This window comes from Pelodiscus sinensis, chromosome 25 (genome assembly GCF_052426305.1).
Source record: "Pelodiscus sinensis isolate ZL-2025 chromosome 25, ASM5242630v1, whole genome shotgun sequence".
Classification (NCBI taxonomy): Eukaryota; Metazoa; Chordata; order Testudines; family Trionychidae; genus Pelodiscus; species Pelodiscus sinensis.
The window spans coordinates 374,180-398,963 of record NC_143076.1 but is presented as its reverse complement, the minus strand read 5'-3'; the positions used below and the strand labels follow the sequence as shown (position 1 = coordinate 398,963).

Here is a 24,784-nt window from a genome sequence, read left to right as displayed (position 1 = left end):
CCCCCCTCTGATTTCCCCCACCCCAAGGAGTCCCACTGCCCACCTCCAGTGACAATGGAGATAGTGGCGGCTTCCCGTGAGGTGGATGGGAGTCCAGCCACGCGCCACTTCTGGGGGTTCTGGAAGTGCAGTGGCTGCTCCTCTCCCCCAGGTCTGTGGTGTGCTGAGAACTGGAGTGGCATGGTGTGGTGGGACGGGAGGGGGGGGTCTCCAGAGGAGGCGTGTACCAGGGCTTTCCCTCCTCTGGGGAGAGGGGGGAGTCATGCACAGAGGAGGCACACGCTGGGGCTTTCCCTTGGCTCCCAGGAATTGCATCCCCAGGCTGGGCAGGGGCAGCCCCAGGGACTCGCATGCACCTTTCCCACCCCTTCCCCTTCCCAGCCGGAAGCTGCAGCACAAGCTCCCTGCTCTGCGGTGGGAAGGGGCCACAGAAAATTGGCTCGTGTGCTGCTGGTGTCCCGCAAGCTGCAGGTTTCCAACCCCCAAAACCCTGCTGAGTGCTGGCCGCTCCGGGGGAATATGGGACAAAGTCAGAACACTGGGAACAGCTTTTAAATATGGGACTGTCCCCTTCCAGGAACATGGCGCTGCCTCCCCCCCACCCCCCAACCCACACACACATGAACACCTTGCTTAGGGGGTTGTCAAGGGTGTCAGCTCCCCTGACTGGGGTTCAAAACCTTGAATCCTTCACAGCCGGATACTTGACTGTATGTTTTCATCACAAGGGGGGGACTTTTTTACACTTTGCTCCCAATATCCCATAAGGGCCTGTGTCCTAGTCTCCTGGGAAACAACCCTTGTGTTTTGGGAGAAGTTGTTTATGAACGTCACAGTGAATAGAAATTCATTCATTCATTCAAATGCAGCTTCCATTTTTTCAAGGGAGAGAATATTTGCAACACGCACACACTATCCCGTGAGAACGGAGAAACTCACATAAACCCACCTTCACCAAGGCCACAGAGAAATCTAACAATAAACAATCCTAAGTCTCGACTACGTCTCCCAGCCAGGGAAAAACAACAGACACCTACCAGGTACTGCTGGCTTCTCTGCTCACTGGTCTCCTTTAACCCCAGCAGCTTCGCTCTCCTTTCCCTCAGAGTCGCCACATGGGCCTGGAGTTTTTTCCTGTACAACAGAAATGAGTTAGTGGGTTTATTTTGGAGCGGTGACTATGTTTGTAGGGGGTGTTTTCCCACCCAAGCTGCAAGACAATTCTCGGTCTCCCTAGACAGACTCGGTGGGGGAGGTGATATCTTCCACCTGTTGGTGAGAGAGCCGAGCTTTGGGGCTTTCACAGGGCTCAGCTCTGGGGAACAGACTCTTTCCTGCGCCTGAACATGTGGTGGCCACGAGACTCCCTCCCTGTCTCCATGCCACTCTGGGCCCCTTTGCACACATAGGCCCTTGCCTAGCTATGGGAGCTTCAACCACCGTGTTTTCAAAGCAGAGTTAGTAGAGCGAGCCCCAAACTGTTCCCTACCATGCCTACCACCAAATCAAGTCCAGCAGCTCCCTTAAGACCTCTGTGCTGTATCTGCTGCATGGAGCCTGCTTAAAGGACGCCTTTTGCCTTGTAACTAACACACGCCTGTTGTGTCGGACAAATGTTCTTTTATGCTCAGAGATTAGCTTCTGCATTCTGCAATGTGTCTTCTCTAGCGTCTGCCCTTCCCTTGTTTTCTTGGAGAGGATGCAACAGTGAGCTTGAGGCCCACTCCCCTGGCTCATCCAACTGTTCAGCTAGAACAGATCTGAAGGCGAAAACATAACGGAATGACATTCCATGAGCAAATGCAACCTGCCCGCATGGGCAGGGTGCGGTTAAATGGGCAGAGGAGAACGATGCTGCAGAAGATGCGTGGAGCATGAGGAGAGGATAACGTGCATGGAACGTGAAACCAAGACCCAGGAGCAGATCTTGAGGCAGCAAACAGAGCGGCTGACATGCCTGTACAGGCATGGGAGGGGCCGGATTTCTCAGCAACAGTATGGTTATTGCTTGTGGTGCATGGCAGATCGGAGACAGGGCTGTGTAAAATATACAGGTCAGCACATTTAATATGCTCCTACCCTGACATAAAATTTTAGGGAGCTCACGGGAGGCTGCTACAACAATGGGAATGCTGCTTATACTGAGGTCTAACCCAGTCAATAGACGGCAAAACCTTCCCTTTAAACGTCCAAAAGCTCTTTCTACCACCATTCTGCATTTGCTCAGCCTATAGCTGAGCTGCTTCCTACTGATGTCCAGGCTGCCTGCGTACTGCTTCAGGGGCCACAGCAAGAAGGGGAGGCTGGGCTTCTAAGAATCACAATTGGCATTTCAATGCCTCCGATGCAAGATTTCCAGGTGGGAAGAAAATTCCACCTTGTACCTTTCTGACTAAACCAAAGTTCCTATAGATGCGCATGTCATGCTGCTTTCCTGACCATCCCATATTGATGCCAGTGAAACGGCCTTTGTGATCCACGAAAGCCCATGGCACCAGCAAGAACTACCACTTCCCAGTTATGAGCTCTTTGGGATAGTGGCCAGGTATCAAGATAGGAATGTATGTTTCATCTGCCACCCCACCACCATTAGGGAACTGCATTGCAGCAAAGCCATCCACTATGGCCTGCATGTTTCCCAGAGTTACTGTCCTTCGTTGCTACTTGGATCACTGGCTGCTTGGATCACAGCAGCCTCCCACCGTCTTATTCCCCCGCTCTGAATTAATTTCCAGCTGACCGGTAGCTGCCTGGCCTTGCTAACTTCCACATGGCTATTACCACTCGCTTCTCAACTATCAAAGCCAGTCTCATTCTGGCACTGCTGCACCTCAGGGAAGGAAACCTCCATGAAAGTCGCCTTATGCATGCACAAGTTTTGCAGCCACTGGTCGTTGTCCCATAGCTGCAGTCCTGCCAGTCTCTGCTTGTCGCCTGGGTCCAGAACTGGCATTTCTCTCTGTCAGAAGAATCGATTGCCGCTAGCATCTCCACTCAGGTGTTTCACTCACCTCTGTGTTCATGGCCTCCGCACGTTCTTCTTGCTCTAGCGGCTCCTGGCTAGGCCCTGGACATAAGTTGTGAATTGTTTGCAGTGATGACCATCGCTCTTTACTGCTGAACGGGATCCATGTTTGCCTTGTGATGGTGTCTACCCAGATAACCTGGGGGAAAGAGTGTGAAAAGGTTGTTTGCCGTAAGAACATAAGAATGGCTGTACTGGGTCAGACCAAAGGTCCATCTAGCCCAGTGGCCTGTCTGCCGATAGTGACCAGCACCAGGTGCCCCAAAGAGGCTGGACCGAAGGCAATGATCAAGCAATTTGTCTCTTGCCATCCCTCTCTAGGGAAGGCCGTCGACGGAGGCATGTAGATTAGACAGATCGGCATAGGGAAATGAAGCCGCGATTAAAATAATCGCGGCTTCATTTAAATTTAAATGGCTGCCCCGCTCTGCTGATCAGCTGTTTGTCGGCAGATCGGGGCAGTCTGGATGTGCCGCGGTCGACAAGGAAGCCTTTGTCGATCGGCGCAGGTATGCCTCGTGAAACCAGGTTTACCTGCGCTGATCGACAAAGGCTTCCTTGTCGACCGCGGCGCGTCCAGACTGCCCCGATCTGCCGACAAACTGCTGATCAGCTGTTTGTCGGCTCAGCGGGCAGCCATTTAAATTTAAACGAAGCCGCGATTATTTTAATCGAGGCTTCATTTCCCTTTTTCGAATAAACTAATCTACATGCCTCCATCGACAGAGGCATGAAGTTTAAACGTACCCTAATAGATTAGTAATACAGGATTTCCCTTTACAGAACCCATGTTGACTTTTGTCCAACAAATTATGTTCTTCTACATGCCTCACAAATTTATTCTTTACTATTGTTTCGACTAATTGCCCGGTACTGAAGTTAGACTTACCGGTCTCTTGCTATGTTTTTTAATTTGGGGTATACATTTAAGTTGGGCCTCTATTATAGTGTCTTTAAAAAGTTTCCATGCAGCTTGCAGGGATTTGGCTCTAGTCACTGTGCCTTTTAATTTCTGTTTAACTAACCTCCTCATTTTTGTGTAATTCCCCTTTTTGAAATTAAGTGCCAGGGTGTTGGACTGCTGAGGCGTTCTTCCCACCACAGGCATGTTAAATGTTATTATATTATGGTCACTATTCCCAGTCGGTCCTGTAACAGTTATCTCCTGGACCTGATCCTGCACTCTACTCAGATCTAAATCGAGTATTGCCTCTCCCCTGGTGGGTTCCTGCACCAGCTGCTCCAAGAAGCAGTCATTTAAGCCATTGAGAAATTTTCTCTCTGCTTCTCTTCCTAAGGTAACATGTATCCAGTCAACATGGGGATAATTAAAATCCCCCATTATTATAGAGTTCTCTATTTTGGTAGCCTCGCTAATCTCCCTCAGCATTTCAATGTCAATATCGCTGTCCTGGTCAGGTGGTCGGTAATATATCCCTACTGCTAATTTCTTATTATTGGAGCATGGAATTACTATCCATAGCAATTCTATGGAACATGTTGATTCATTTAATATTTTTATTTCATTTGATTCTACATTATCTTTCACATACAGTGCCACTCCGCCACCCACCCAGCCTGCTCTATCCTTTCTATATATTTTATATCCCGGGATGATTGTGTCCCACAGATTTTCCTCATTCCACCAGGTTTCAGTGATGCCTAGTATGGCAATCTCCTCCTTTAATATGAGGTACTCTAGTTCACCCATCTTATTAGTCAGACTCCTAGCATTTGTGTACAAGCACTTTAAAAATTTACCACTGCTTATTTGTCTGCCCTTCCCTGATGCATTGGATTCCTTTGTATGCGGTTGTTTGTCTGCTCTGGCCTATGGCTTGTCGTCTCCCCTCCTCTCTTTCTGACTATAGCTTAAAGAATCTCTATCGATGGATTCTCCTCTAAGAGAAGTCTCCATCCGATTTACGTGCATCTCCGCACCAATTGGCTTTCCCCCATCTCTTAGTTTAAAAAGTGCTCTACGGCCTTTTTAAGGTTTAGTGCCAGCAGTCTGGTTCCACCCTGGTTTAGGTGGAGCCCATCCTTCCTGTATAGGCTCCCCCTCTCCCAAAAGTGTCCCCAGTTCCTAATAAATCCAAACCCCTCTTCCCTACACCATCGTCTCATCCACGCATTGAGACTCTGAAGTTCTGCCTGCCTACCTGGCCCTGCGCGTGGAACTGGAAGCATTTCCGAGAATCCCACCATAGGGGTCCTGGATTTCAGTCTCTTTCCTAGCAGCCTAAATTTGGCATCCAGGACATCTCTCCTACCCTTTCCTATGTCATTGGTACCTACATGTACCACAACCACCGGCTCCTCCCCAGCACTACACATAAGTCTATGTAGATGCCTCGAGAGATCTGCAACCTTCGCACCAGGCAGGCAAGTGACCATACGGGTCTCCCGGTCATCACAAACCCAACTATCTATGGGTATGTCTACACTACAAAGTTAGTTCGAACTAACGTTAGTTCGAACTAACTTTCATAGGTGCTACACTAGCGCTCCGTTAGTTCGAATTTAATTCGAACTAACGGAGCACTTAGTTCGAACTAGGTAATCCTCATTCCACGAGGATTAAGCCTAGTTCGAATTTACTAGTTCGAATTAAGGGCTGTGTAGACCCTTAATTCAAACTAGTGGGAGGCTAGCCGTCCCCAGGTTTCCCTGGTGGCCACTCTGGCCAACGCCAGGGAAACTCTATTGCCCCCATCCCGGCCCCGGCCCCCTTAAAGGGGCACGGGCTGGCTACGGTGCCCGTGCCAGGTGCAAGCCTGCCAGCACCCAGCCAGCAGACCCTGCACCTGGCACGGATCGAGCCACCCACCCGATGCCCCCCAGCCTTCCCCCTCTTCCCGGGACCAGGCTGGCAGCTCCCGGGAGCTTGCCCGGGACCGCAAGAGGCGGGCACCCGCCTGGGCTAGTGCGGACATCGTGGACCTCGTCCATGATCTCCGCACGAGGCACAGGAAAGTGGCCGGCTTGGGCAGGAGAGCTGCCAGCCTGGCCACCCAGGAGCAGGTGTGCATGAAAATCAAGGGGGTCCACTGAGACCCCCGACCCTGAGCCCTGAGCTTACAATGGCCGTCCTGGGTCAGACCAAAGGTCCATCTAGCCCAGTAGCCTGTCTGCCGACAGTGGCCAGCACTAGGTACCCCGGAGGGGATGGACCGAAGACAATGACCAAGCCATTTGTCTCGTGCCATCCCTCTCCAGCCTTCCAAAAACTTTGGGCAGGGACACCACTCCTACCCCCTGGCTAATACCACCACTCCATGGACCCAACCTCCATCACTATATCTCACTTCTCTTTAAACTCTGTTCTAGTTCTAGCCTTCACAGCCTCCTGCAGCAGGGAGTTCCACAGGTTGACTCTTTGCTTTGTGAAGAACAGCTTTCTGTTACTAGTTTGAAGCCTGCTACCCATTCCTTTCCTTTGGTGTCCTCTAGTGCTTCTATTATGGGAACTAATGCAGAACTTTTCTTTATGCACCCTCTCTACACCACTCATGCTTTTATAGACCTCTATCATATCCCCCCTCAGTCTCCTCTTTTCTAAGCTGAGACGTCCCAGTCTCTTTAGCCTCTCTTCATATGGGACCTGTTCCAAACCCCTCATCATTTTAGTTGCCCTCCCCTCTCCCACCCTCTCTCTTCCCCTCTCCCACCTCCTTTTCCCAGTCTCCCCCAGTTTTGTTCAATAAAGACAGATTCTATTTTTGACCACACGTTTTCTTTATTTTGTACATCAGGAAGGGGGGCTAGGGAAGGGTAAGTGGAAGGAGGTGAGGGAGGAATGGGGTACGAGCCCCCGATGGGGAGGACTGGGCTGGCTCTGCAGGCTTCTGGGTGTGGAAGCTCTCTTGCAGCCCCCCAATTGCCCCCCTCCCCAGATGGCAGCCTGCAGCAAGTGCAGCCGGGCTGATGGCCGAGTGCTGTGATGTGCCCAGTGTGGGCACTCAGGGCACTCCAAGCCAGGACTGATTTGCAAGCGGGGCACCCCTGAGAACTGTCTGTCTGGGGTGGGGGTCGGGTCGCTTTAAGCACAGCCCTTGGCTAGCCTGAGACAGCAGCTCCATGCTCTAAGTCCTCATCTGATGCCCCGCCGGCAGTGCTTCCAGCCAGCCTTAACCGCGGTTCCGGGTCCACTTAATGTGGACATGCTAGTTCGAATTAGCAAAACGTGAATTCGAACTAGTTTTTTAGTCTGGATGCGTTAGTTCGAATTAGCGCTGTAGTGTAGACGTACCCCCATTGGCTGCCCAGGGCCCTGGCTTTGCGAGAGTCTCGGAACGTCTTCCCAGGTGTCTCTGGGCTGGACTCTGCTACGGAAGCTGATGTCCCTTGTGAATACCCACCCCACAGCCCAGCCCCAGCTCCAAAGAGCTGCTCCCGTGCGTTGTACGTACCGTGGCAGGATGAAGAGTCCTTCTGTGTCGGTGCCGCTCCCTAATCAAAACGCACCCCACACGAGGGTCGCAAGCTTCTGCAGCCATTTAAAATGTTCATTCAGGACGATCGCTGTGGTCCTGTCTGATCTTAAAGGCACTTCCTGGAAAGCTGAAAGAAAGAGGAAATGGCTTGGAAAACTCACAGAGCTGCTGTCACAGGTGGCTGGGAAATCTTTGCTTCCGAATGGCCTTTGCCACGGGAACACGACAGCAACCGTAACTCTGGCATTTAGGTGCAGAGCAACAAAGGGGCTTTGGCTCCTAACTTCTACCGAATCCTTTGTGCAATTGTGCCACCTTCAGTGCTCCAGAGGTGGCAGGGAAAGGTGTTTCCTGGGGGCCCGCACGGGATGGCCTAGGAGCCAAGAACCCAACTCTGGGTGAAGGTCCCTGGCCTACAGCCTCTCTAGTGGAGGGGAGCAGGTGGTGGAACTTTTTGTGACAGAGGGTAAGAATCCTTCTCCTCCTCCTACTGACTAGTCATCTTCAGTTCTGGGCGGCCTCCCTTGAGAGCCTTTGTGTTCTTATCCCCATTTTACAGGTGGGGAAGGTGAGGCACAGAGTTGCTCCTGGTGGCTCAAATCTCCTGACTCCCATTCTTACATTGACCAGCAAGACCATTCTTCCCCCTTAAGCACTGTCCCCAGACAGAGACAGACACTGGGGCAGCTGTGTTCAGGCCTCATACTGCCCACAGATGCCCGAACGCCAAGAGCTGTTTCCTTACCTTCACACAGGCGGAAGATGCCATCTGCACTCACTGTCTCCGCCAACAGGTAGACGAAATGGTGGATGGTCTCTCCTAAACAGACAAGGAATACCCCGGAGCTCAGGACTTTTCAACATCATCCCTGAAAATTGCTAAAGATTCAGCCATTCCCACAAGACAGCCCTTGGGAAATTCAATACCCGGCCCTTCGATGTGGCACGAAGCACATGGGAGAAAGCATCCGACCCCAGAAGTCACTGAAAGGCCGATTGCAAAGGAGACTGAAATTACATCTTGCTGGTTTCCTGGAGATGTGGCCAAAAAGTTGTGGGCAGGAGAAGTTGGAAGGGACCAAATGGCAAAGTGGCTCCCTCCAGCTTGCAGTAAATGTGAATTCTGGCACACGCAGATCCCCGCTGTCGGATTCTGGTGCTTGTCAGGCAGGGTGCGTTGATTTAAATCAAGTTTCCCACTGGTATTACTTTTCAAATTTCTTCAAACACTAGTGCAAATCTCCTCAGTGACACATCGTAATTTATAGCTGGGAGTAGCATTTTACACCAGCTAAGAGAGCACCCTGTGTGTCATTCTGGTAGATAACCTGACTTCTGTTAATTTAGGAAATAGCACATGATCACCAGTGTTAAGCTGCAGACCTTGAAGCAGCATGTTAGGGATGGGAAGGACTAAATCATACACAAAACCACAATAGGGCTGATATTTTATTCAACTAACTCTTCCATGTTATATCCATGTTTCACATTTGCAGTTGCAGGAGGCTCCTGAGTTGCTGGCTGATGCTTGTCCTGAAACCCCTTTTGGTTCATGTTCATTTTTTATTAATTCAAACAGACGTGTCCCCAGAATGCTAAATGTGCGGCGTCCTTACGACTTCTGCAGGGAGCTCTCCTCTTCCCCCCTCCCACTGGCATTGTGATGCAGCTCTTAAGCCAAGTGACCCAAAAAGCTAAGTTGTGCTTGGGAGACACTTAATTTGGCTGTAAGCCCACTGAAAGACGTATAGCGGGGGGGACCTTTGGGAAAGCTGAGTTCTGCCTGGCCCAGGCTCACCACCACACAAGCAGAGAACAAAACATATCGGATCCGGGCTATGTCTGTCTGTGCCCATGTGTCTCAGCGGGATGACAGACAATGAAAGCCCAGAACTGACAAGGAGGAAGAGATGCTGGTTAGGCTGGAGAGACTAGAGCCATTAATGCGATTGGATGAGACTGTCGGGATGGGCAGCGCATGTTTGTGATAACATCGTAACCTATTGAACTGATTGTTCAATGAAACTAGTGAAAATTCCCCCTGGTCCCAGAGAACGGAGTGGGAAGTGGAAAAAGAGCTTTGAAGGAAGCCCGGGAAAAGCTCACGTGGGTTTGCTCTGCTTACCGATGAACAGGGCTGCAGAATGTCGGATGGACGGCTGGGAGCTTTCCAGATACTTTAAAGCCTGGAACAGGAGCCTGGGGATGTTCCTCTCGTTATTCTCCAACTAGGAACAGAGCAGGGAGAAATGCTCAGTGCAGACAACGTGATCTGCCCACAGCGGGCAGGCCAGGGCTGCTGAAGCTCAGAGGGAGGGCAGGGCAAGAGCCAGTAGGAGCCCAGACGATGGAGCTGCCCCTCTCGGAAGGGCTGGATGCAGAGGGTGCCCAGCAGTCCCAGTGTCCTAACCCCACAGGGCCTGCAGGGCAGCAGGGGAGTGGAGGGCAGGAGCAGGGTGCACATCCGCTGTGCCCACCCCACAAGCAAAAGGGGCAGGACCCCACGGGAGCCCTTCTAGGAGGGGCTGCCTCTGATGTCCCTGCGTGACGAGCGGGGTGGAGAACCCCCTGGGTGCTCGGGGGGTGGGGCTAGAAAGGTCTCCCTGAGCTCCCCACTCACTGCTCTGCGGGCCCAAGGAACACACCTATCAGGCACTTCCCGACGCACGGCAAGAGCTGCGAGGAGCCGTCCCAGGCCAGGCTGCAGAAGAGACTCTTCCGATTGGCCCAGCCGAGGAACACGGCGCAGCGGAAGAGGGTCACTTTGCAGCTCTGCAGCACAAGGCGAGAGCGAGGGGCCTCGCTGAGAGAGGGAGCGTCTGGGGCACGTCCCCTCCTCCCTGCTCCTTGGGCTCCTGCTCTTGCTGCCAGGGGAGGTTCCTGCCCCTTGTTCCCAAAGGGAGGCTGCTCAGGGGAGGGGCTGAGAACTGGCTGGCGAGAGCCGGACGGGATCTCCACAGCTCAGCCCTTCTGCGCAGAGACGGCAACGGCAGCGCCAGGCCGCTCTGGGACCCCAAGGGGTCTGAGCCCAGGGGCCCTCCCCTGTGGCCCCTGCACGTCCCCAGTGGCCCTGGCTGGGCAGGGGCTCTGGAGACGGGTGGGGCCCAGGGGACTCTGGCGCTTTGCTCTCTGGAAATACCGAGCGCGGCACTTACCAGGATCACGCTCTGCTCCTCGTCTGCCAGGTGGAGCAGCAGCGGGAGCAGGCAGCTGGTGAGTTCCTGCTGCACGGCCGCTTTGTCTGGGTCCTTCACCCCGCTCAGCATGGTGCCCAGCAGGGAAATGGCGGCTGAGCGGACACTGCCCCTCTCCTGGCAAGGACACGCGGGGGCGGGGAAGCCGGTGAGAGCCGGGCCGTGTCCCTGGCCACAGAGGCTGCTCTGGGCTCCCCTCCCGGGGCCCTGGGGCCTGGCGCTCACGCCTGCCCCCTTGGGGAGCAGCAGCAGGCAGGGGAGGATCTGGGGACAGGAGGTTCGGGGGGGAGGCTGCAGCAGGGCTGGGAGCTTGGCGCTCAGGTTGGCCCAGAAGGGCTCTGCCAGGGAGGGGGCTGCGTTGGAGACGCCCCACCCTTGGCAGGGGCCCCCTTGGGTGCTGCGTGGCCGGCCTGAGGGGGGAAGGGGCTGGGCAGGGACATACCAGGGTGGCAGGGAGAGGAGGGAGGGGGAATGTGCTTCTCCGGGGTTCCCAGCCTTACATGGTCAATGAGCGGGCGCAGGCTGGCTGCCATGTCCTGGGAGATGGAGCCAAGCCCCTCCCCGGCGAGCAGGTAGATGGCGTCTGCCGCCTCCGTCATGGCCTCCAGGACGGTCCTTGCGTCCGTGGCGCAGAACATGGCGATGGTCCCGGGCAGCTGGGCCCGTATCAACTGCCCCTGTGGGAATGCAGAAGGCAGCTCCCCACTGTCCTGGGACGCAGCCTGGGGCAGGAGCTGGACCCTCCCTCCCCATCGGCCAGATCCCAGGGACGGCCCAGCCCCCAGCAGGGGAGAAAGTCCTTCTCCTGTCGCTCCGCCAGGTGCTTTGCACCCCTGGCCCTTGAGCAGAGCCTGCCCTGTCGCCTGCCGAGAGCCGCTCCAGGCCCCACCCACCGAGCTCTGACCCCGCCCCCCGTCTCCTCTGCCGTTGCCAAGTCTGGGCTCTGTTGCCCAACTCCCAACCCCCCACTGCCCTGAGCGATGACCTGAGTCTCCTTCCCCTCCCCACTGCCTCCACTGACCATGCTCTGCCAACGCGCGGGAGCAGGGACACCCCCTCGTGCCTGGTTTGCTCAGTAACGCACCCCCAGGAACTGGGCGCTGGGAGCACCACAGGCTTCCTCAGTCCCCTGGTGTCAGATCGGGGCTCCTTGGGGCACCGCTGAGAGGCAAGTCAAAGGCAAACTCCTCAGAGACAGGGCGACTTCCAGCCCACGACTGGGGCCCTCCCTCTGAGGCACCAAACCAGCCACACAGAGCACTGCTGTTCCCCACACTGGCTAGCCAGCAGTCACCCCAGCAAGCCCTGAGACGCGCCCTCACCTTCCCCGGCCAGAAGAGAACACTGGCAGACAGAGCCTCCGTATCGCAGGGTTGTTGTCTCGGGTCCATTCCATCAGGTGTTCCTGGAGGTCTGATTTGGTGACAGTGCTGAGGATGGAAGGACTCTGGAGAAACTGGAAAGAGAAAATCAGCGTCAGGCTAAGGAGCAGAAATCTGCCTTTGGTCTGTGCCTGCTCCATCATCTTTGCCAACTGGCCACTTTCTGCTGCACAAAATCTCTGGAGTGAAGGAGCCAGTGGCTGGTGTTTGAAATGGTCCATTCCTAGAAGGGCAACTAATCCACAAGTGCCTAATGAACTCCAGGGACAGAGGACTCTCTGGGCACCGCTAAGCGTCCTGGGCAGAGCGCTGTGGCAGAGGAAAAAGAAACCCCAGGGGAAGGCGAGGAGAGAGGCCCGGGCTTGGGGTGCTGGAGAAACATCTCCTCCTGTCACATGTCCCAGGGAGGTGCATGCAGCCAGGAGCAATCTCACCCTGCCCCCCTCCACTCTGCCCAGTCCCGCTAGTATCTGCGTGGGCAGAGGAGCTGGCTGGCTGTGAGATTGCTGAACCGCTGGCCATGGGCCCCAGGCCCTATTGGCCCAGGAGGGGTCTGAGCTGCTCTGCACAAGCCCACATGTGCCAGGCCGCTCCGGACTCTCACCTCGGTGCAGAAAGTCAGGGCGATTTCTCTCAGCGCCTCCTCCTCCTCCCGACTATGCACGATGGCGATGGCCTCTCTGAGAACCACAGGGACCTGTGGGTTCCGGTGCTCGACCATGGTTCTGGAAGAGCAAAGGGAAAGTCCCCGGGATTACCAAAGGGAGAGACAGTCCCTCCCCCATTGCGGGGCTGAGAAGGCCGGCTGGGGCAGAGGAGGATCTCCCGCCCAACTCCCATTGCCCAGACAGGCCGCAGGAAGAGGAAACTTGAGACTCCTACCTTGCGATCAAGCCCACCCCTCGGGAGAAGTGATGGCGGGAGGCGATCATTTCCCAGCCCTGCTGTAACTGGATACTGGCAAATTCCTTCCAGTATCTGGGCATGGAAAAGAGGGTCTTCACGGCCTCCAGGGACGTGCTAAACTCAAAAAGAAAAAAAAATCCTGGTGTCAGAAATCTACTGCAGCCCAACCCGCTCAAGGCCTGGGGCACAAGGCATGGTCAGCAGTAGCCGGTTTCCCCCGGGATGGACCCAGCACCCTGTCGGGGCTCACTGAGGTTTTGGCAGGTGGCGACACTGCAGCTTCTGCAGATGCTCGGTGCCCTCGCTCCCAATGGTCCAACACCCGACTCTTCGCTGGGGCCGGCACCAGGTCACTGGGCACATGGGCCAGATCCTTAGTTGGTGCGAGGGAGCAAAACTCTGCCCGTTTGCAGCAGCTGAGGTGCCTTCGGGCTCCCCGGCTCCCCCCAGGGGAGTCCACACGGAATCAGCTTCATGGTCCCTCTTGCTCCTGCCTGCCTGTGACACGGCCCCCCTGCCGGGCCGGGCCCCAGTGCTGCCGGCCTTGCTCTCTCTGCATGTGCTCTAGCGACCCTGCCCTGGGCTGGGGCCTTTTGGGGCCGAGGCCCTAACACTTCTGCAGGTGGCGCATGGGGAGGTACCGACGTGGTCCCTGCCTGTGCTGGGAAGGAGCCGGCCTGTGGGCGGGGTCAGAGGAGCAAGCGTGACTCACAAGCACACGGGTGCCCAGCACCGCTCCCCCCAGACAGACCTGCCCAGAACTGCGCCTGGGCTCCGCAGGGGCCGTGTGTGACCTGCGGGTGCAGCAGATCAAATCTGTTCCTCCCCTTCCTTTCTGCCGTTACCTCAAGGGGCTGAGGCGGCTGGATCCCTCAGGGCTGGATTTCTGGCTGGCCGTCCAGGTCCCTGGCAGGCGCAGGTCCAGCACATGCTGCACCTGCCTGACGCAGAAGAGGAGCAAGTGGGGAAACATTTGCAAGATGGCTTCTCGGTATCCCCACAGGAAAAAGATCTCATAGAGCGTGTCCATAGCCTGGAGTCAGAACGAGACAGAAAAGTCACTGAGCTGTCCCCACCTCCCATCCGCTCCCATGGCATTTTGCTGTCATGCTGGTGCCGTTTCTCACATCCTTGTGGCTTATGAGGAAGGAGGGTTAGTTCCTCGGGGGGAGGGGAGATGTGATGGCCCCTGACCCGTCTTCCATTGCTAGAATGGGTGCAGAAGGGAACCTCTTGGAAAGATCAGAAGAGTCCAGCTGACATTATTCCCCATTATCTCTCTCCATGGCCTAGCCCTCGCCCTTCCCCTTCCCAGGCCTGACCGGAGGGGGCGACACCATCATGAGGAGACCCAAACTTCTAGGCGCATGTACAGGGCATCCCACGATTCCTCTGCTGCCTGAGTAACTCCAGTGCCACAAGCAGCAGGGAGCCGGGGCGATGCCGGGAGGTCGATGCAGTTTCAGTCCAGACCCCATGTTGCTCCCGGCGACTGACTTTCCAGCAGCTCATGGTTTGCAGGTCCTCGTTTTCACTCCCCCATCGTGCAGGGCTGCTTGTGTGTTCTGGGCCTGTAGTAAAAACTAAGTGTGCTTCTTCCCCTCCATTGCTTAAGCTCGATACAGAGGATGAGACAACCTGACTGCAGAGGAGTCATCCATAACTATCAATGAGTACCCCTACTCATGAGAAGATGGGATAATTGGCAGATTGACGAGCCTTAGAGCGGAGCAAGCCCCCCGAAAGGACGACTGACAACAGGATGAACCTTCGAGAGATGTTCTGGGAACACTCACATCAAAAGATAACTTTCCGGTCACAAGTGGACTGAGCGAGATCCATGGATTTTAACAAGAAGGAGGAATATATAAAGCAGGGCGCTTTGCTATGGAACTTTGCGTTCGTCTGCCACACTATCTGGAGAGGAGTATCGGATCGATCGACCGACAAGGCCCTGCTCCCCCCTGTGTTCAATCTACCTGGCCACTAGATGGACACAGACTCTGGACTGGTAACTATATCATCTGGCAGAACTGTGTATGCATGATGTTTTGTGTGTAGGTGTGTGTTTGAAAAGCATAAGCAACTGTTGTATTCTCAATCAATGCGGCGTACTGCCTTTGCCCCATAAAAGATCTCGTGTGCTTCGTTTAAGCATAACAGCGTAGCCCACTAGCAGGAGGGTAGACTAATGGCTTGTGCTGCTCTTCTAGAAGGGTGCCACCAGATCTAAGTTCCTTGCTGATCTCAAACCAGGACCCCTGGGGCCAGCACTGAGATTGACCATCTCCCTGGCTTGTGTCTGCCCCTTGTTGCCAGGCCTTGGAGGGTTGGCTCACTCCTTTGCTCTTGGAGAACATCCCCCCAAGATCCCAAACTACTTCACCAGGGTCAATGGGAACTTCTGCCGGGTCGGGTTCGAATCCTCCTGCCCCAGTTAGAGGGACCCCGACCGTGCTGCTTCTTTGACTCTCTCAGATGCCCCGGCTTGGGGTCTGGCTTCCCTGGCTCCTCTGAGGCCACGTAGTCCTCAAGCAGGGAGACAGTTTCAGCGAGGGCACTGGGCGGTGTCGCTGCGCCCATTCCTGCCTGCCCCCGGCAGGATCCGTGTCACGGGCGCGATCACAGAAGACTCCTTGGGGGCGTTTCCCAGAGCGCTGGCAAAGCCGCTGACACTCGCTTCTTGGCACTCAAGAGCTTCTCGCTACACTGTCCTGCTGGGCCAGGTCTCCTGGTCTCCCCCAGCCGAGGCACAGAGCAGAGACCCTGCCCCGCCCCCAGAGCTATACAGACATTGAGTCTATTCTGGTCTGAGGTCACAACTGTTTACACAACGCTTGACAGTGAACAAAAGTGATTTTATTAAGCACAAGCTGTGGGATTTATGTGTTTGCAAGTGAGAAAGGGCAGAGCAAAGTGAATTACAAATGTCAAATAAGAAGAAACGCATCCGTAGTTTTAACACACACTCGAGCCTCTTACAAACACACCCTCCAACTGTTCTTATTGGGTTAAACCTCCCAGCAAGGGCAGGTCTTTTCCCTGGGGTCTCTGGCTCTCTCTCTGGGGAGTGCTATGCCTGGCACAGACACAGGGGCAGCTCACTTCTCTGGGGTTCATAAAAATCACTGTGGATGGGAACGTGGAACACTCTCCCCACCTTCTATGGAAAATTACCCGCTCAGACGTTACCCTTTGCACTTTGGGTATGGAAATGAAATGAAGTAAGAAAAGATCATGAGTAAATAAAGGGGGAAAGGGAATCTAGTCGTCAGGTGGGTATTTTTCTTTACTTTTGGCTGGTTTGAATTGCTCTGTGTGAATCTTTTTTTTTAAGTTTTCTTGCAGGTCCCCACGTTCTGTGCTCAGAGTGGAGATCAGCCCTGGCACGTGGTGTCCCGACCCTGCACTGGGGCTGCAGAGGTGAAGCCTGGCTGCCTAGCAGAGAAGGTTGCACCCCCACAGGCGTGCTGGGCGGGCTCCAGCTGGGGGTAGCTAGAAAGGCCGCTGGAGCAGCTCAGACAGGGCTGAGGCCTACGGGGGCAGAGGTGCCGCTGGGGCTCCCGAGGAGAAGTGCATGTGCACCCGGACGCCGTCACCGGTCAGCAGGGAACCGCAGCAGAAGCCCCGGTTTGGAGGAAAGAGACGGCGCTCAGGATGGGAGAGAAGCTGGCAGGAAGCAGCCCAGGGCGGATAGTTGAACCCCGGGTGCTTGGCGTCTTTCGGCTGGATTCCCCACCCAGCTAGTGGTGCCCCACTCCAACGCTGACAGGGTGCACTGGGACCCGGTGGAGAGGGTGGCCTGGGTCCCCCTGGCCCTCCACACCAATCCCACCAGGAGTTCTAACACACCTCTGGCTGCTAGGCCTGTGTGCAGGGAGCTGCCCTGTTGATTTGGAGCACAGGGAGTTAAGCCCTGTGTGCAGGGAGCTGCAGGGTTGATTTGGAGCATTGGGACGCACACGGGGTTGAGCTCCAAGTGAGGGGCCTCCGTGTTCGGTGGCGAGTTCGCTACGTGACAGCGCCAGTCTCACTTACGGCCAGAGACACGCTGCGGCTCCTCTCCTCCCGGTGGCTCTTCCGGAGCTTGTCCAGCAGCTGGTGCAGCACGTGCCGGGAGAGCTGTGCTTCTTCCCCCAAGGCCTTCCACAGCTCCCTGGCACCTCTGCAAGGTCAGAAACCGAAATCAGAGCGTCCCTGCTTGCCCCCCCTTGTGTCCCCAGGGAGAGGCTGGGAAGGCCGGCGGGAAAGGGGGCCTTAGAGGAGACGCCCGGGGGCGGGGAGGCTGAGGCGGGTGAGTCCCTTCCGCGAGCTCTTCATTTATTCCCTTCCCCAGAGGCCTCATTGCTCCTGCAGCCTGTGCCGCTGCTTCCAGTAACTGCCCTGGGGCTGCGCACAGCGTGACACCACCCAGCCCAGCCTGCACCAAAGGCTGCTCGGTGACATTTACGCTGGAGTCACGGCCCAGGGATGCTCCCCATAGCCTGGTCCTGCCCCTCTGGTGGAGCTGGCGGGAAGGGGGGTGACCCACAGAAATCAGGAGCCTGCTGGAACTCTCCAGGGACCTGTCACGTCTGCACTCTGGGCAGGGAAGGGGGAGGGGCTGGTTTCCAAGGGGCTGGGCCTGGGCATCTCCCCTCAGGAGGCAGGGACAGCCCCGTGCCCAGCAGGGAGCTTGCTCCATCGCTGTGGCCTGCCAGGCCTTTCCCGCGCTCTGCCCTGGAGGAGGAGGGGAGGGGAAATCGGGCTGAGGTGATAACAGCCTCTCCCTACCTGTCCCATGGCGGCGCGTGGGCCACACAGGCTGGAACCACGTCCTGGGGGTGGGCGCGAGCCAGCAGGGCGATGGTTCCCAGCGCGGCTCTTCTGGCTCTGGGGTCCTCGACATCGTCCAGCCAGGTGAAAATCTCTCCCACGACATCTCCCACCTGGAGGCAGCCAGAAAGCTGAGGAGGGGGGATTGCTCAAGAGCGGCCTCCTGCCAGGTCACCCCTCCTGGCAGACGGCGCTCGGAGAAGGGCAGGAACGTCACCAAGTCAATGAGCCGCTCTTGGTCCCAGGTCCCCGTGTCACGCGGGTAGAATTCCTGCCTCCCCAGAGGGCGATGGAGCTCAACTGATCAGGGCAGTGACTGATGCTCACACCTCCTAGGAAGGGGCTGTAGAAATGGACTCGGGCAGAGCCCTCCCTGCACCAGTCTAATTCCCGGGGGGGGCACCGGAGCCGGTGGGGCTGGGCAGCAGGATCACACGTCACAGGCACCGGGGCAAAGTGCAAAGCCAAATGGTTCCTGCTGCACCGGTGGGTCACACGAGGGCCCTGCAGGGCACGTGAGGAAACCCCGTCCGCTCCGGGAGCCCAGCGTGGCGACCCCTCGGCAGACTCTGTCAGTGCCGCGCTCCAGGGCGGGGCTGTGACCCACCTGCCATGGGGCTGGGCTGGCCCCAGGGACGTGTCCAAGCTCCAGCGCGCAGAGCTCTGGAAACACCTGCCCACCCCAGAACCGAATGGAAAGGGGCTGAGCCGACCTGCCAGACCGGGACCCTGTGCCCCAGGGCCGGTTTCCTCAGAGCCAGTTCTCCCAGCCCCTCTCTCCACACGCCCCTGCCCCTCGCCGGGCGTCTCTTACTCGCTCCATGCGGGCGCTGTGCTGGGACACGGTGGCTCTCAGCGCCTCCTCCGCCGCCCGAAAGCTCTCCAGGGCGGGGGCCATCAGAGCCTTCACGGCTGCCAGCAGCAGGGCTGTGGGCTGGGCTGAGGCAGGGGGCTCCCCGAGGGTCTGCAATGAACAGGGGCAGAGCCTGTAGGGACTGAGCATTTCCACTGGGCAGCTGCCCTGGGACACTCGCTCCCTGGGGGCTGGCAGGGCCTAGTGAGCATGGAGGAGCCTGCTGAGACCTTTGATTGAGCAGCCTTGCCCGGTGCCAAGGGTTCCCCCGTCCCCTGGGCACCACAGGCCCCTGTAACTCACGGCCACTGCCAGGAGACCTGCCTTTGGCTGATAAACCGGCAGAGCCCTGCAGATCCCGTGTGGAGGGCAGCAGAGGGGTGACTGGAGAATATGCCCCATGTTCCATCCTCCATCCTGGGCCTGAGCAGATGGGCCCAGCGGCTCTAGTAGCCCACAGTGTCCGCGCGGAAAGGACGGAGTGCACGGCCCTCATGGAAACGCCCTCTGCCTTCCCCACCCGGCAGCGTGTGGCGCTGCCTCCCAACCGGCAGAAATCACGGGCAGGACAGGAAGTAGCTGAGACTGAGGCTACATCTACAATGTAGCCTCTTGAGGAAAAGCTTATGCAAATGAAGCTTGGCGTGGAATATCGCTGCGCCCCATTTGCATAATTAACGAGCAGCCCTTGTTTTGCAAAATCCCCTCTTGTGCAAGAGCCGTTCTTCCTCAAAAAACAGACTTCTTATAACGTGTAAGGAGGGAAAAGTTTAGCTCGTCTCTCAGGATTTATTGTTTTCCTTCTTTAGGGATGTCAAACTAATGTCTGAGCTTCTTAGGGTTTGAGATGGTTTTTTTCTTTCTTCCTTCCTTTTCCAACTAAGTCTTCAGACCAGGGACTTTGCCTTGGTACCAGTCTCAAAAGGTGGCTCTTTCCATCTATCCAATGTAGAATCATAGAACCATAGAAGGTCATCAAGTCCAGACCCCTGCTCTAGGCAGGACCAATCCCAACTAAATCAACCCGGCCAGGGCTTTGTCAAGCTGAGACTTAAACTCCTCTAGGGATGGAGACTCCACTACTTCCTTAGGTAACCCATTCCAGTGCTTCCCCACCCTCCTAGTGAAATAGTTTTCCTAATATCCAACCTGGACCTCTCCCACCACAACTTGAGACCATTGCTCCTTGTTCTGTCATCTGTCACTACTGAGAACAGCCTCTCTCCAGCCTCTTTGGAACCTCCCTTCAGGAAGTTGCAGGTTGCTATCAATTCCCCCCTCACTCTTCGCTCCTGCAGACTAAACAGACCCAAGTCCCTCAACCTCTCCTCATAAGTCATATGCTCCAGCCCCCTAATCATTTTGGTCGCCCTCTGCTGGACCCTCTCCAATGCGTCTACATCCTTTTTGTAGTGGGGGGCCCAGAACTGGACACAATACTCTAGATGTGGCCTCACCAGAGCTGAATAAAGGGGAATAATGACATCTCTGGATCTTCTGGCAATGCTCCTCTTAATGCAACCTAATATGCCATTAGTCTTCTTGGCTACAAGGGCACACTGTTGACTCATATCCAGCTTCTCATCCACTGTAACCCCCAGGTCCTTTTCTGCAGAACTACTACTTAACTGGTTGGTCCCCACCTTGTAACAATGTTTGGGATTCTTCCGTCCCAAGTGCAGGACTCTGCACTTGTCCTTGTTGAACCTCATCAGATTTCTTGTGGCCCAATCCGCCAATTTGTCTAAGTCACTCTGGACCCTATCTCTGCCCTCAAGCGTATCTACCTCTCCCCCTAGCTTAGTGTCATCCGCAAACTTGCTGAGGGTGCAATCTATCCCCTCATCCAGGTCATTAATAAAGATATTGAACAAAACCGGTCCTAGAACCGAACCTTGGGGCTCTCCGCTAGAAACCGACCGCCATCCTGACATCGAGCAATTGATCACTAGCTGCTGGGTCCGGCCTTCTAGCCATCTTTCTATCCATCTTACCGTCCATTTATCCAATCCACATTCCCTTAACTTGCTGGCAAGAATATTGTGGGAGACCGTATCAAAAGGCTTTCTAAAGTCAAGGTATATCACATCCACTGACTTTCCCACGTCCACAGAGCCAGTTACCTAATCATAGAAGCTAATCAGATTGGTCAGGCACGACTTGCCCTTTGTGAATCCATTCTGACTATTCCTAATCTCTTTCCTCTCTTCCAAGTGCCTCAAAATGGATTCCTTAAGGATCCCTTCCATGATTTTTCCAGGAACCGATGTAAGACTGACTGGCCTATAGTTCCCTGGATCGTCCTTCTTCCCTTTTTTGAAGATAGGCTCTACATTTGCCTTTTTCCAATCATCCGGGATTTCTCCCGATCTCCACGACTTTTCAAAGATAATGGCCAAAGGCTCCTCAATGACATTTGCCAACTCCCTCAGTACCCTCGGATGTACTATTGCGACAGGGCGCCTGCCCTGCACTGGCCCTTTAACACCAGGACTCAGGCCCGGAGCCGGGGCTAGAAGAAAGGAGACCAGCTGGAGCTAGTTGGGACTAGAGAGAGTCCGGCTGGCAAACAACTAGGACAGCACGACTGGGACTGGCTGGTAGAAGCCAGCTGAACCCCTTAGGGCGTGGGAGAGCCCAGCTGGCACGTATATATAGAGAAGCCCAGGTTGCTCAAGGGGGGGCAGTAGAGAGCTGACTGCAGAAAAGGCAGGAGCTCCTTGAAGGGAGACAAGCTGGGGACAGCCAGCGATAGCTGGAGGAGGGCCAGCAAGGCTCCCCTGGCTAGGGGCTGGAGGCAAAGCCCTGGATTGGAGGCGAACCTTGAGGCAGCCTAGGTAAGCGGGGCAGTTGAGACAACCCCAGTGCCATGATGAGCATCCCATACAGACTGTAACTTGCCCGGCGAGGGGCTATATGAGGACAGTCAGGGGGCACTGAGGCACACTGGGGTGTGAACCCCTGACAACTATGCTTGCAACTAGCTTTATTTTCATGCTAAAAGTTGTTTCTTTTTCTCTAATTAACTGGTGTTGGTTGACTGTTCTCTCCAGGATGGTCTGTCTGTGTGGACCTGTATGCCTCTGACTGAGGGGTCAGCCACCAGAGACTGCAGCTTGTTTTTCTCTTTTCTTTTCCAAAATCTTTTGGGAAAAAGAGCTTGGGGTACCCCTGGGGCTGGTTTCAAGTATCCAGCCCTGTTTGTGGGTTCAAAGCACTTGATGGTGGCAGCAGCATCCCCAAAATATGGGTATTAGGATTGGGGGGGGGTGTTTCGGGACCAGAGCCTGTGCAGGCAAGGGTCTGGAGTGCTCTTGCAGACCCCCAACTTCTGCATTCGTTGTGCCGGAGTGGGGAACAGCCTCGACAGGGTCGCTAGGCAAGTGAATGGCAGCACTTCACTGACCTCGGGGGGTGCCAATCACACATGATGAGATTTGCTGTGATCGTTCAGATCAGCGCAAAAGCGGAGGCTGCTGCCTGAGAAGGACTGAGTCAGGCCTGCGCCAGTGACGTGCTCATGTGACCTACTCCATCTTGGGACAGACTTTCACAGGAGAACAATGGGATTCCTGCCCCATGGGCAAGGGGATAAAGGGGCCCTGAGGGTTCCCCCAGTTTTGTCGTCACTCCTGTCCTCCCCCCTGATAATCATCTATGCAGGATCTCGGCTATGGACTGAAGCCTGAAGTGGCCCCAGAGCCACCGTCTTATTAGTCTTGAAAGTTCTGCATGGTCCTGTCTTAAATTGACCTGGGCATGTGGCTGGTTCGCTGGGGTGGGAGGAACCTGTTTGGAATTGGTGGGACTGGGACTCAGAGCCTCTCACCTGTATGAGGGTGGTGCTGGTGGTGGCCCAGAGGACAGGAGTGTCTAAGGGGGTTGCTCGCAGGGCTTCTTACTAGCCAGTGCGGGGAACAGAAGTGCTGTTTGGGACGGGTTCCGATCCTAGCAGTGGAGGACCCCCCCGTTCTGGGCTCTGAGCAGCCCTGTCTCAAAGCAAGGTGCCCTGCTTCCACCCTCGGCGTGGTGCTCCCAGAAAGCCCCCATATTACACGGCTTTGCTCCAGGGAGCTGGTCACACGTAGGAGTGTTTCCTTTGGTCCCTGAGCCGGAGGGGGGGCTGGGCGTTCTCCTCTGAGACACCGGCTCCGGCACATAGTCACGCGCCCCACAGGGGATGCTTCCCATTGGCTCAGTCACAAGCCTCATTCCCATAGTCATGTGGGCGCTGCTCTGTGCTAATGGGGTGGGCCGGCGGTCTGGTTCCTCCTCCTCTTCGCTCCCTTCTGCCCCGTTGGGTGTCTTATGGGAGAGCTCGTTCTCCACCCCTGGAGCAGAGGAGACGCGCTGGTTTGAATGTGTTACCCTGGGCGACAGCAGGACACGGGGCCCAGAGCCCTGACGTGACTTGCCCAGGGTCACACAGCAAGGTGCTTGCAGGGCCGAGCAGAGAGCGCCGCTCCCATGACTCTCAGCTGGGGGCTCTCCCCACTGGGCTTCTCTCCCCTAGGGGCAGAGTCTCTCCCACGGTGCGTTCTCCTCTCCCCGGCCCTCGCCCCCTTCCTGCAGTGATGGGAACAGGCCTCGTTTCCCGTGTGACGCCCCAGGAAGTGATGGCCCAGCCCAGCCCAGTTCCCAGTTGAGAGCTGCTGCGACCTTTGGACGGGGTGACCCCTGGTCCCTTTTTAACGGTTCTGTTCCCTCCTCTCCAGCAGCTGCTGCTGGCGCAGGGGGTTGGAGCTGCCCCTCGGCTCCCATCCAAGGACCCCTGGAAGCTGCGTGAGAATCCCTTTCCTGATTGGCTGGGGAAGGACATGGGGCACTCGCTCTCCTGTGGTGGAGGAGGGTGTCCTGCCTCCAGCCTCCACCCCGTCCCCCCACCCCTCCCAGCCCCCTGCAGGGTCTGTACTGGCTGGGGGAGCAAATCAGGGAGCCAGGACGTACTTGGGGGATCATGTGACCCAGCCCATGCTGAAGGGGAGGAGGGATCAATTGTGCTGCATTGGCTGCCACCGCCCACATGGGAAAGCTGGGGAGGTTACAGGCGCCTTCAGATCAGGCCAACTTCTCTACTTTGCTCCAAGTCTTCCCTGCGCGGTGAACTGCGAACAGGGCAGCAGCCTCCCTCGCATCCTCCTCCTCCCCTGCCTCCCGCTGGGGAATTGGCCCAGCAGGGATCCTGTTTTCTCCCGTTACACTCCCCTGATGCTCATTCAGTTCTGTTTATTCTCTGCCTGCTCCTTTGCCCCTGCTCTCCCCAATTCACACCCAATATATTTTCTTCCACACCCACGGCCTATTGAAAATACATATTTATACCCACGGGTTTGGGTCCACACACCACACACCACCGCGATATTGGTGTTGCACATGAGAAAATTCAGTCGGCCCAAGGTTGGAAAATCTTAGCGGGAACACTGCTCCTACCCCCTTGTCTCACAGCCGGTGAGAGGGGACCTGGCTCCATGGCCACCAGAGCCCTCAGGGAACAGGGGCTGTAGGGGAGCCCTCCTGGCACAGCACGTAGTTACCCCCTGTTCACACACAGCCCCTCGCTGCTCCTCTTTCTACACCCGGAGCTACCCCCTCCCTGCCCGAGCTCCTGTTTCAAACTTTTGGAGCTGAGCAGCCCCCTCCCTTGCTTGAGTCAAAATTTGTATTGTGGCTCCCCAAGCCATTTCCAGGAGAGGCTGGGTGGCCTGCTGGGGAGATCGAAGGGGGGGTGGGGATTTGCTTGAGCCTTCTGGGCCCAGCTCCCAAAATAGAGGATCCAGGCAGAGAAAGATGACTGGAGCTATAACACGGGGCTGGGAGGTGTATAACTGGTAAGAAAGGAAACATTATTAATCAAAATCAAAATAATTAAGCAAAGGGGCCGGCGGGGGGGGGGGGGATTTGGTGTTAGGATTCACCCCTCCGCTGCTCCAGCTCCATGGAGAGCGGAGGGAGACAAGAGAGGACCAGAGTTCAAGGATTCCTATGGGCCAGATTACCTCTTTTCCATACCCGTGATAGTAGATTTGTATGACCTGCCCTAGCTTTTGGGGTGAGTCCAAGATGAGGGGTTCGGTGTGCGGGAGGTGGCTGCCAGGGCATGGGATAAGGATAGTGGCGCAGGAGGGAGTAAGGGTGGGAGTGTGGGTGGGGGGTAGGGTGCTGGAGTGGCCTGG

General features: G+C 55.9%; 1 long non-coding RNA gene across 1 annotated transcript; it reads right to left on the bottom strand.

The window, feature by feature from the left end:
• Positions 1-1,043: 1,043 nt before the first annotated feature.
• Positions 1,044-8,490, bottom strand: LOC149521604 (uncharacterized). The gene is made up of 4 exons (XR_016347862.1): positions 8,207-8,490; positions 7,438-7,588; positions 3,012-3,164; positions 1,044-1,134 (listed from the first exon to the last, which is right to left on the bottom strand). It is a non-coding gene; the product is annotated as an uncharacterized LOC149521604 (long non-coding RNA).
• Positions 8,491-24,784: the final 16,294 nt, after the last annotated feature.